Genomic DNA, 12,501 nt, shown 5'->3' with positions numbered 1-12,501 from the left:
CTTCCACAGTTTGGCTATCGTGGCCATTGCTGCTATAAACATCGGGGTGCAGGTGTCCCGGCGTTTCATTGCATTTGTATCTTTGGGGTAAATCCCCAACAGTGCAATTGCTGGGTCGTAGGGCAGGTCTATTTTTAACTGTTTGAGGAACCTCCACACAGTTTTCCAGAGTGGCTGCACCAGTTCACATTCCCACCAACAGGGTAAGAGGGTTCCCTTTTCTCCGCATCCTCTCCAACATTTGTTGTTTCCTGCCTTGTTAATTTTCCCCATTCTCACTGGTGTGAGGTGGTATCTCATTGTAGTTTTGATTTGTATTTCCCTGATGGCAAGTGATGCAGAACATTTTCTCATATGCATGTTGGCCATGTCTATGTCTTCCTCTGTGAGATTTCTGTTCATGTCTTTTGCCCATTTCATGATTGGATTGTTTGTTTCTTTGGTGTTGAGTTTAATAAGTTCTTTATAGATCTTGGAAACTATCAAAATACCATGGACTTTCTTCAGAGAGTTAGAACAAATTATTTTAAGATTTGTGTGGAATCAGAAAAGACCCCGAATAGCCAGGGGAATTTTAAAAAAGAAAACCATATCTGGGGGCATCACAATGCCAGATTTCAGGTTGTACTACAAAGCTGTGGTCATCAAGACAGTGTGGTACTGGCACAAAAACAGACACATAGATCAGTGGAACAGAATAGAGAATCCAGAAGTGGACCCTGAACTTTATGGGCAACTAATATTCGATAAAGGAGGAAAGACTATCCATTGGAAGAAAGACAGTCTCTTCAATAAATGGTGCTGGGAAAATTGGACATCCACATGCAGAAGAATGAAACTAGACCACTCTCTTTCACCATACACAAAGATAAACTCAAAATGGATGAAAGATCTAAATGTGAGACAAGATTCCATCAAAATCCTAGAGAAGAACACAGGCAACACCCTTTTTGAACTCGGCCATAGTAACTTCTTGCAAGATACATCCACGAAGGCAAAAGAAACAAAAGCAAAAATGAACTATTGGGACTTCATCAAGATAAGAAGCTTTTGCACAGCAAAGGATACAGTCAACAAAACTCAAAGACAACCTACAGAATGGGAGAAGATATTTGCAAATGACATACCAGGCGTCCTATTTTAAAGAGGCGGGTGGGGTTTATTCTATATCAGATAGAACAGCGTTTATTTTATTTTATTTTATTTTATTTTATTTTATTTTATTCATTTTATTTTATTTTATTATTTTACTTTATTATTTTATTTTTATTTTATTTTATTATTTTATTTTTATTTTTATTTTATTTTTTTATTTTTATTTTATTTTTTTATTTTATTTTTATTTTATTTATTTATTTATTTATTTATTTATTTATTGAACAGCGTATATTTTAAATCCCACACAATTTAAACAGGGAGTAAAGTTTGCTGTTGTGATGTTCTTGTCTGTGACACTTGGCTCCCTGTGACATTCGATGCATGATGGCTTGGGATTCCTTGTCAGTGATTGGCTGGGTACGTCCTTAGAAATTATTGATAAAGGAGGGAAATTGTTTCAGAGTGATGGCACATTTAGGAAATTATATTTCACCACGAGCTGGCATAATGTTGAATTGTGTAGGCATTCAAAGAATTTTCACACTCAGCCAGTAAATTTAATTTTGTAGTTCTCAAACATTTTTGAGAGCCATTAGACATTTAGATAGGTGCATTTAGCCATTGTCTAATGGCTAAATGCGCCTATCCTTAATATTAATCCTTTTTGAGTTCTTTAGTTTGCATTATTTGCAGTGGGGAAAAGAATATTATCTCAAACGTTTTTGTGTCTAATGGCTAAATGCACCTATCCTTAACGTTAATCCTCTTTTAGTTTCTTAGTTTGCATTATTTGGACTGGGGAAAGAAATTAATATTTATGTATGTACTTGTGTTGGGTTCGACTCCTTTGATCCATATTATTTTATGCAATCATAAGCCTCTGTAAGTATAACTCCCATTTTACAGATAATGACGCTAAGGTTCAGTAGCTTACCGATCTGTCAAAAATCAGAAGGCCAAAAAGGAACTGGATTTTGAGACTGAGTCATATCTGAATCCATATTCTTTCTAATTTGACTACTTAAATAAGGGTTTATATGTAGGATATGAAAAAATAGGAATATGTAGCTAGTGGAATTTAAGCCTATATGTATTATACATAATTACCTAATTATAATGAAAATGGAATAATTATTTGTTCCCCTAGGGTTGTTGAAGATGCTAACAGAAAGTAATCCTTAATGCAAAATCAATTGAGGAGAATGAAGGCTTTCATATTTGACTCACTTCTTGATGTAAGTTGTAACACATAATGTGAATGAACAAGTCATATTGCTCTAAATTTCTTCTCTCATACAAATCATCAATTTAAATGGAGGTTAGCCAACATAGTTTTTAAAATAATTTTATAATGAATTTTGCTGCAGTAAAAACAATGCTTTAAAAAGTAAATATTATCATCTTTTCTATAGGATCACCTAGGATTCTTGTAGATTTTATTTTGAAATTGCTTATATTGTAAACTGGATATATATATATGTATATATATACACATACATATATACACATATATATGTGTATATATATACATACATATATGTATATATATGTATATACATACATATATATACGTATATATACATACATATATATGTGTATATATATAGAGAGAGAGAGACCTCATTCAAGCTGAGTTTTTTTTTTGACAATCTTTTTTTTTTTAATATTTTATTTATTTATTCATGAGAGACAGACAGAGAGAGAGAGAGACAGAGAAAGGCAGAGACACAGGCGGAGGGAGAAGCAGGCTCCATGCAGGGAGCCCGATGTGGGACTCGATCCCGGGTCTCCAGGATCACGCCCTGGGCTGAAGACGGCGCTAAACCGCTGAGCCACCCATGCTGCCCCAAGCTGAATTTGATAGAATGAAAAGAACACTGATCTAATTGTTAAGCAACCCTGCTTTTGGCCTCAGAAAAGTACAAGGATGAATTTTCTAATACTTAAAAGTATCTGAAGTCCATCAGGTATCTATGAAAGATGATGAATTTTCTGTGTAGAAGGTGTTCAGGTAGAGGCTGGATGATGACTTGTTGAGAGTGCTCTTGTGAGGAGGCATGGGGCTATTTACTAATCCTGGTAACCTTTGATTAAACTCTTACCCAAAAAGAATGTAAAATACCAATTAAAATCCCTCCCAGTATCTATCCCTGGGGTTACTGTCTATTTTAGTTTATTGTGGCTGCTGTAACAGGTGACAACAAATCTAGGGACTTACAAGACAAATTGATTACCTCTCTGTTCTGAAAGTCAGATGTCAGGGATCTCATAGGCCTAAAATCAGCAAGGCTGCCTTCCTTCTGGAGTCTCTAGGGGAAAAATCTATTTTCTTCTCTTTTCTCGCTCCTAGAAACTGTCCTCATACCTTGGCTTCTTACCCTCCCTCTCCTTCTTCAATAATCACATCACTCTAATCTTAGCTTCCTTGATGTCACATCAGTTTCTTCCCTTCTTTATAATTTATAAGCACCCTTGTGGTTACATTGGGCCAATCCAGATAATCCAGAATCATCTCCCCATTTCAAGATACATAATGTTTAAAAAGATTTTATTTATTTGTTCATGAGGGACACAGAGAGAGAGAGGCAGAGACACAGGCAGAGGGAGAAGCAGGATCCATGCAGGAAGCCTGATGTGGGACTCGATCCCAGGACTCAATCCCATGACTCCATTCCGGGACTCCAGGATTATGCCTTGGGCCAAAGGCAGGTGCTAAACCACTGAGCCACCCAGGGTTCCCCCCAAGATACATAACTTAACCACACCTGCAGAGTCCCTTTTTCCATGTAAACTAACATTTCTGAGGATTAGGACACAGATAACTTTGTGTATGTGTGTGTGTGTTGGGGGAGAGGGGTAGTGCTCCATTATTCTGCCTACCACACTGCCCTTCCTGGAAAGCAGAAATCTTAATGATCTAAAAGACCAGCCTTTTCAGAGCTTCTTGAAAAGAGTAAAGAAACATCATATTTCATACTTGTGAAAAAAAATACAGAGAGGAAAAATGAAATGAAAACTTATTTTAGTTTTCAGCGGAACATCTTTTCATGTCATAATCTTAAAGATTATTATAAAGGAGGTTTTTTTTTATAAGTTTATAAGTTTTATAAGTTTTGAATTTTGCAGCTAAGATTCTTTTTTAATTTTTTTAAAATTTTTTTGATTTTTAAATTTTTTATATTTATTTATTCATGATAGACATAGAGAGAGAGAGAGGCAGAGACACAGGAGGAGGGAGAAGCAGGCTCCATGCCAGGAGCCCAACGCAGAACTTGATCCCGGGACTCCAGGATCACACCCTGGGCCAAAGGCAGGCGCCAAACTGCTGAGCCACCCAGGGATCCCCTGCAGCTAAGATTCTTAAAGTTATTTCTAAAATCTATTAAAAGGATAAATTTTATAATGGCAACAGCAGTATGTACAAACTTGAACATAAGATTTGTCATTTGTCGAAGAATGGTCTTCTAGGAGTCAAATAAACAGGCATCTAAACTAAATGATTTTTCTTTCTCAGAGAGTTTGAAAAATAGTAGCATTTTCCAGTTTTAATAAAACTGCTTTAGAATAACCTTCCAACAAGGAGGAAATAAAGAAAATAAGAAAGACCATAGATTTATTTGTGTTGCTCATGAAATGAGAGTTTGTATGTGCACTAAATAAAGTCCTTTTCAGCTTGCACATTAACAGTACTTTTCTCCTCTAAATATTAGCATTTAGAATTAATCTTGTAGCGTCTCAAGTACTCACTTTATTATTTTTTAAATATTTTATTTTTTTTAAGTAGGCACCACACCCAATGTGTGGGTCAAATTCAATGACCCCAAGACCAAGAGTTATATGCTCCACTAACTGAGCCAGCTGAGTGCCTCTCAAACACTTTTACTTTAATAAAGAATGCCTGTTTTCAAATCATGCCTCTGGCTATGTTAGTATATTTTCAGTTAGTATATAGTACATGTTAGTATATATTTCTGACCATGTTAGTATATAGTTGGGCAATTTTAAGAGAATGTTACAAACTTTGAGAACAATATGTTGTCTGTATTTAAATTGAGGAAAAAGTATAGATACTGATGATAGAGATATAACCAGGTCTTTCCTTTTTTAATTTTTATTTTTTATAATTGTTTATTTATTTATTTATTTATTGAGAAAGAAAGTGCAGGTGGGAGGGGCAGAGGGAGAAGGAGAGAGAGAATTTTTTTAATAGATTTTTTTTTTAATTTATTTGAGAGACAGAGTATGAGTGGAGGGAAAGGCAGAAAAAAAGGGAGAAGCAGACTCCCTGTTGAGCATGGAGCCGGACGCTGGTTTCCATCCCAGGACCCTGAGATCATGATCTGAGCCAAAGTTAGATACTTAACTGACTCAGGTGCCCTGAGAGAGAGAGAATCTTCTTCTTCTTTTTTTAAAAAAGATTTTATTTATTTGAGAGAGAGAGTATGAGCTGGGGGTTGGGGGGCAGTGGATAGAGAGATAGGGACAAGCAGATTCCCTGCTGAGCAGGGAGCCAGACACAGGGCTTGGTAAGATGACTCTTGGATCACGAACTGAGCCAAAGTCAGGTGCCCAATGGATTGAGACACAGGGGCACCCAGAGAGAGAGTGAGAACGTTAAGCAGGCTCCACACTCAGCATGGAGCCTGGTGCAGGGCTCTATCTCACAACCCCAAGATCAGGACCTGAACTGAAATCAAGAGTCAGATGCTTAATTGATTGAGCCACCTAGGCACTTATTTATTTATTCTGGGTCTTTTTGAATAAAAGCTCCAAACCTGATTTCTGTTGTCTATCCAATGATGCTTCAGCCTAGTTGCCATATCCTGCCAACCTGTTAAGCAGACATATTCAGGAATAGACAGACACTGGTCTAATTTGAATGTAGTAAAGAGTTTTTTAGACTTTAGCTCAGAGGTGATGAGCTAGTATCCAAATCAGCCCAAGAGTCACTTTTTGTTTGTTCTAATATTTTAAAGAATTTTGAGTCATTTAGAAGTTTGAAGATAATATCTAAAAATCCAGATTGCTGTGTTTTCTTGAAAACATAAATCAGATAACTTGGCAGCACTGGGCTCCCATTGCCCATTGAGACAATGACTGGCTTGTATCGAGAAGGCTGCCCCTTATAGATTTGGTGTGAATCTACCAGTTCTCTATGGTTTTTGGATCCTATCACTAACACAATGTATAATATACATGTACACCCAGCAATTTACTTGCCTTCATGTGAGTTTGGGATTTCCAATTCTTTTTATTCCTTTACTTCTTAATTTTGTTGATCACTTCTCCTACCCTGTCTCTCATAGGACTCCTCTCCTTTTTCCTCTGCCTATTCTAGGAAAGAAAATTTTTCCTCTACCCTCTCAGTTAATGAATGGGGCCTGTAAATTAAACTGACAAAGAGATTAACAGGAGAAAAGACATACACATTTTTATTAATGGTGCTTCACGGGAAAGAAGCAAAAATCTCTAAAAGATAGTTATACTTGAGAGTTTAGATATCATTTTAACAATGAATGATAAATTGTGGAGAAGTGACTACAAAGAGAAGGGATTTGAGCTTCTGGGGTGGTAAATTGTGGGAAGGTAAGTATATAGGAGAAACTGATGGAAGATAGGGATATTTTAGAAAGGTCTGTTTGTGTAGACTCATCTTGGGGTCAACTTTTTTCACGGCCATAAAACTCTTCTGGGGTGGGATTTATGGAAGGCCTAGTTTCTCAGAAGTTTCTGTTTGTAGTGAGTTAATGGAAGGTCTGAGAAGACTTCTTTCTGCATCTGCTGAATCTCAGCATATAACTGAATCTCAGTTGCCTTCAGGTCAAAATAATCCAAATGCCAAAGTGGCATATTTTGATTCTTTTTGCTAGTCATATGGAACTTCTATTCACTTAACACACCTCGCCTTGCCCTTCCATTCCTCTGTACTTTGTACAAGTTGTTTCTTCTACCTGGAGTCTCCTTTCCCTCATTCTCTGACTGGCAGCTGAGTCTTCCAGACTCAGTTTTGGGGAAGTCTTCTCTGACTGCTTAGGCACTCGTTCTCTACCAATCAAAGATTCCTTAGTGTTTTGTCCCAGGTAATATTCCTGTTCCAGGTGGGGGCACATAGATCCCCTCTTCTCTGTCTGCTACTTTGCTCACATCCTACCAGATCCTCAAGGTTTAGTTCAGCTTCGCTGCCCCACAAAGACTGTGTTCACTCACTGCACCAATTAAAAGTTGATTTTCCTCTTTGGATTTCTAAGATGGTGGTGCCTAACTTGATTGACTATCATAACTATCTGGAGTACTTCAATGTTGAGTTCTGGGCCTTGTCTCTGATGTGTCTTATGCCATCATTTCTGGGATTAATTTAGAAATCTATTTTTCTTAAAACCCCCTCAAATGGTTTCATAATTAGTCCTTCATAATTTAACATATATTAATGTTATATTTTTATGTTGTTTATTTAATATGTTCTGATCTTTTCTATCCAGTTGCTATAAAACCATGCATGTCCTACATATCGTTTGGTACATTGATGCATACAAAATAAGCATAAAAAATGTTGATTAGTTGATTGACAAGACAATTTTTCCTTTCTCCTGACAAGATTTTGCTTCTTCTGAAAGAATAAAATGATTCTTTGCAGGGAATAAATAAGTATACAACGATAAATTATGCTCTGAGCTCTTGTATCATCCTGGAACTCAGTCAATGCCTATTTAAAACTAGGCTATTCTGGTAGGATGATATGTTCTCTGCTGACTTAGATTGTTATTAGCAACTTTGTCTCTTATCCTAGTGTAGTGATTCTTTATGGTGTGTGGCATTAGAGTCTTTAAGGAGATTTTTCAAGCCTCCTCCTACCCCCCACCCCCCACCCCCCCAGTCCTCAGGAGAATCACAGCATTGTGATAAGAGATGCTGATTGGGAGTGTGTTGTGAAGGAACAGGGCTAAAGCTGATTAAATGCTGTAAATCACTGTCCTAAGGAGAGTTTATCAATACAACCATTATGATTAGATAAATGAACATGAGGCTAATTTTGAATATCCTCAGCAATCTTAGTTTCCAATTCTTAGTAATATTCACTTAATTTCTTTTTTAAAGTTTTTATTTAAATTCCAGTTAGTTAATCTATTGTGTAATATTAGTTTCAGGTGTACAATTTATTGATTCCACACTTCTAAACATCACCTTGTGCTCATCACAGCAAGTGCACTCCTTAATCCCCGTCACCCATTTTACTCAATCCCCCATCAACCTCCTCTTAGGTAGCCATCAGTTTGTTCTCTATAGTTAAGAATTAATTTCTTTTTTATAAATGAAGATTTATAAGAGAGAGAGGAAGAGACACAGGCAGTGGGAGAAGCAGGCTCCCTGCAAGGAGCCTGATCATGCCCTGAGCCAAAGGCAGACACTCAACTGCTGAACCACCCAGGCATCCCAAGAGTTAATTTCTTTATTATCAGAATGGGATCATTGTTTACAACAGCATAAAGATAAGAATGAAATGTATTTTAAGCAGAAATAATTGTATTTAAATTTTTGTGTTGGATTTCTTTGTTTTGGAAAATTTGGGTAAAGTCACATAAATTTGACACTGTAGGAAATCTTGGGGCATCATTCTAGACCAGTCCTTTTCAACCATTTCCAAGAGAGAATTAAGCCCTAATACTCTAAGGTATCCAACATATGTAATAATTAGCTTTTCTCCTTTACATCAAGAATACCTTCTGTCTATGTAATACTTGGGAGAAATGAGAAAAGAGTCACTGACATAATTTTCTCTAGGGCTCAAATCGCTTCTGTGATTGAGAAAGGCTAAATTATCTAGAGCCCAGCGGTTTTCAAACTTTTGTGTATATGAGAGTTACCTGGAAGATTTTTAAAACATAAATTGCCAGTCCACATTCCTAGAGGTTCTCACTCAGTGGGTCTGGGATGAAGCCCCAAAATTTATATTTAATTTTTTTTAAAGATTTTATTTATTTATTCATGAGATACACAGAGAGAGAGACAGAGACAAAGGCAGAGAGAGAAGTAGGCTCCATGCAGGGAGCCCAATGTGGGACTCGATCCTGGGACCCCAGGATCACACTCCAGCAGGTGCTCAACCACTGAGCCACCCAGGCATCCTCCAAAATTTATATTTCTAATGAGTTCCTGGTTAATAGCTGACATTGCCGGTGTAGAGACCATAACTTGAGAACCACTGATCTAGACCAACTCTTACCTTATTTAAAAAGACTCATGTCAATCAGTAAGAAAATAAATGTATATCATGACCCAGTACACACAGGTGTGCGCGCGCGCGCACACACACACACACACACACACACACACACAGCTGAAACAGTTTTGTGATAAAGACACATTCCTTGCTAGGTGCTGTACACTCGTTTGTTTTTATTTTTATTTTTTATTTTATTTTTATTTATTTATTCATGAGAGACACACAGAGAGAGGCAGAGACACAGGCAGAGGGAGAAGCAGGCTCCATGCAGGGAGCCCGATCCTGCGTCTCCAGGATCATGCCCTGGGCTGAAGGCAGCACTAAACTGCTGAGCCACCTGGGCTGCCCTGGTTTGTTTGTTTTTAAAACTATTCTATTTATTTTTTTAAAAATGCTGATTGGAAGCCACTAAATAGATCTTCCAGCTCACTAACAAGTTGTGAACAGCAGTCTAAAAAACAGTAGATGAGGATGTCTCAGTTTCTTTTAGCTTAAGTAATTTTCACTCATTGGCTTAACTGCCCTCATTTTACAGATAAGTACAAGAGGCTCCAAGTACAGGAGCCTAGAAGATAGCCATCAACTAACGATTCAGACACATTCGGGGAGGCCAACGGGAACATATTGGGGACCCAATGAGCAAACACCTGAGACAGAAAGCTTGCCTTCAGCATCCTTAGCAGTGAAAAATCAACATTCAGGTGCTCAATTAGATTAGGTAAAGAACTTACACTAATAGAGAGCATGACCGTACAAACTTAATCAGAGACAGACTAGAGCTTGTCCAGGAGAAATGGTTCTGAGCACATTATAGGGCAATGACACTTAAATAGACTTCTGACTTGGCTCAAAGGAAAATCATGTCTAATTCCAAATGTAGGAAAAGAGAGATACAGAAGAACTATAAGTAATCTTTAAAAAACAACAAAACATTATAGGAGTATCACAGACATTTAGATTATAAGGAAGCCTTGTTGAATGGCTTAAAGACAAGAGGAGGGGCAGGAGAGAAGAAAAGTGTTCATTGCCCATTTTATTATTGTGACCTTGGAAATGGGAAAACTATGGGTGACAAAGTTAGTAGTATGGGAACATCATCTATACCAGAAGTGATGTCAGGAACTAGAACTATGCTAAGAAATCGGAATGGATTGCTACCTGAATTTTACTGAGGAGTGTCTGAAGACTGAGGATTTTTTAGGGTGATTCACAATCTATGATTGTTCACCAGGCCGATGTATCCAGTGCAATATATTTACCTAGGAAAGAGAATTCCCAGTTTGTGTGAACTGACCAGTCCCAGGCCATGTGTAACGAACTGACACCTTAACTCATATTCTCTGATTCTCAACTTTGTGCATACGGACTCTGGCAGCCCAGTGTGTCCCCCATGCCTGTGACTGTGACTTTCCCTCCACCACTGCCAGGAGCAGACAGATTGTTGGGAGCATGGGCGCCAACTCGGCAGTTCACTGTGCACGCACCTGCCCCACAGCTCCTAGGCTTGTGTGAGTGTGGGCATCCCAGCACTGCAGCCCAACTTCTTGGAGCTACGGGTTCTCAGAGCTGCACTCCGCATGTGGAGCTGAAGTGGGGAAGATGGTTTGTGTCAGGAGCCTGGCCACAGGCAAGGAAGATACAGTGGACGTCAGGTCTCCCAGGTGTCTCCCTTCAGCAGACTTCACGTAGATGGCCAGCCCAAGTTCTGGTGGGATCCCTCTTTGGCAAAAGAGGGAGGTGGACCTTGGTGTGGAGGTGTGTCCTCCAGACGTTTTCGCTGGTCACCTGATCTATCTCTACGTGTCCCAGATACCAGATGATGCCAGGGTTACCTGGGTGCTCATGTTGGCCTGCAAAATGCAGTTTGCTCCACATACTTGCCCTCAGGCACCAGGCCTTCCAGGCCTACTGAACAGGGTCTGTCCTGTCCCTCCAGGGCATCCTCCTAGGGCTATGGTGCCCCTCACTACACCTTGGATGAGAAGGTTTGAATCATGGTCACCATCAGGCCCCATATGACCTTGCTGTTCTAATGGCATAGGGGCCTGTCTAGCAACCCTTGTTTTTAATCCGGGATATTTTCCTTGTGTAAAAATACTTCTTTGAGAAGTACAATTTATTGTCAGATAGTTTATCAATATGATAGATTTTTGGGGGGCTCCTCGCTGGCTCAAGATGTAGAGCATGCAACTCCTGACCAGAGTGTTTCAGGATTTCTTTTCCTTTAGTTAGTGCCTGTGGTTCTTGGTCAGGCAGCTTGAAAGAATGAAGAGGTGGACCAGAGGGAGAGTGGCGGGCAGGAAAGCAGAGTTTATCCAGCGATAAGAAAAAGCTCCTAAAAAGGGAAGGGACCTGAGAGGGTTGCCAGTTTGGCATTAAATCTAGGGGTATTTATGGCTTGTTGGCAGGCTGTTTTAATCTGATTAATCTCCAAGTGCCTGTCACCCAGTCAGGATTTTGTCCACGGGCTCATCTACTTATCATGGAGCTGTTCGTGTAGAAAAGGGTGGAGTGCTCCCTCCAGGGTGGTATAAAATCCTTTCAAGGGTGGTTTCCTTTTCAGGTGGGGGCCCCTTTCCCTGCCTACCTTTCTTCCAATTATCCTTCATTATTAGAGTTGTGAGTTCAAGCCCATGTTAGATGTAGAGATTACTTAAAAATAAAAATCTTTGATTAAAAAAATAGATTTTTGAAAAAAAATAGATTTTTGGCAAAGCAAAACACATGACATTTCTTCACTTTAAAAAAACTAGGATCACAGTCAAAGTTTGAGTTTAATCCTTTTATATATTGACAATCTAAAGATTTTTCTGGGTTACTTTTTTGCCATTGACAAACTTGCACAGCATCGTGATATGATATATTGAGACCAATTGGATAGGATGTTTGAGCAATATTGAGGGATGAAGAATGACCCCCTCAGATGACTGTTATGTGACTGAATGGAGCAGGATGCCTTCACCTGCTACAGAGACCCGTGAAAAAAAAGACCAGATTTGTGGAACAAGAACATGAGATGAATTTTGGACATGTGGAGACATTCCTTTGAGATTTTTCAATTGGAGCTGTTGCATAAGCAATTGGATAAGAGTCTGGAGTTAAATGGAGAGTCTGGGCTGGAGATTTAGATCTGTGAGTTACTTCTGAAAAGAATGGGACTCGAAGGTAAAGTGTGCATGCAA

This window comes from Canis aureus, chromosome 12 (assembly GCF_053574225.1).
Source record: "Canis aureus isolate CA01 chromosome 12, VMU_Caureus_v.1.0, whole genome shotgun sequence".
In the NCBI taxonomy this organism is placed as follows: domain Eukaryota; kingdom Metazoa; phylum Chordata; class Mammalia; order Carnivora; family Canidae; genus Canis; species Canis aureus.
This window is presented reverse-complemented; position numbering follows the sequence as displayed.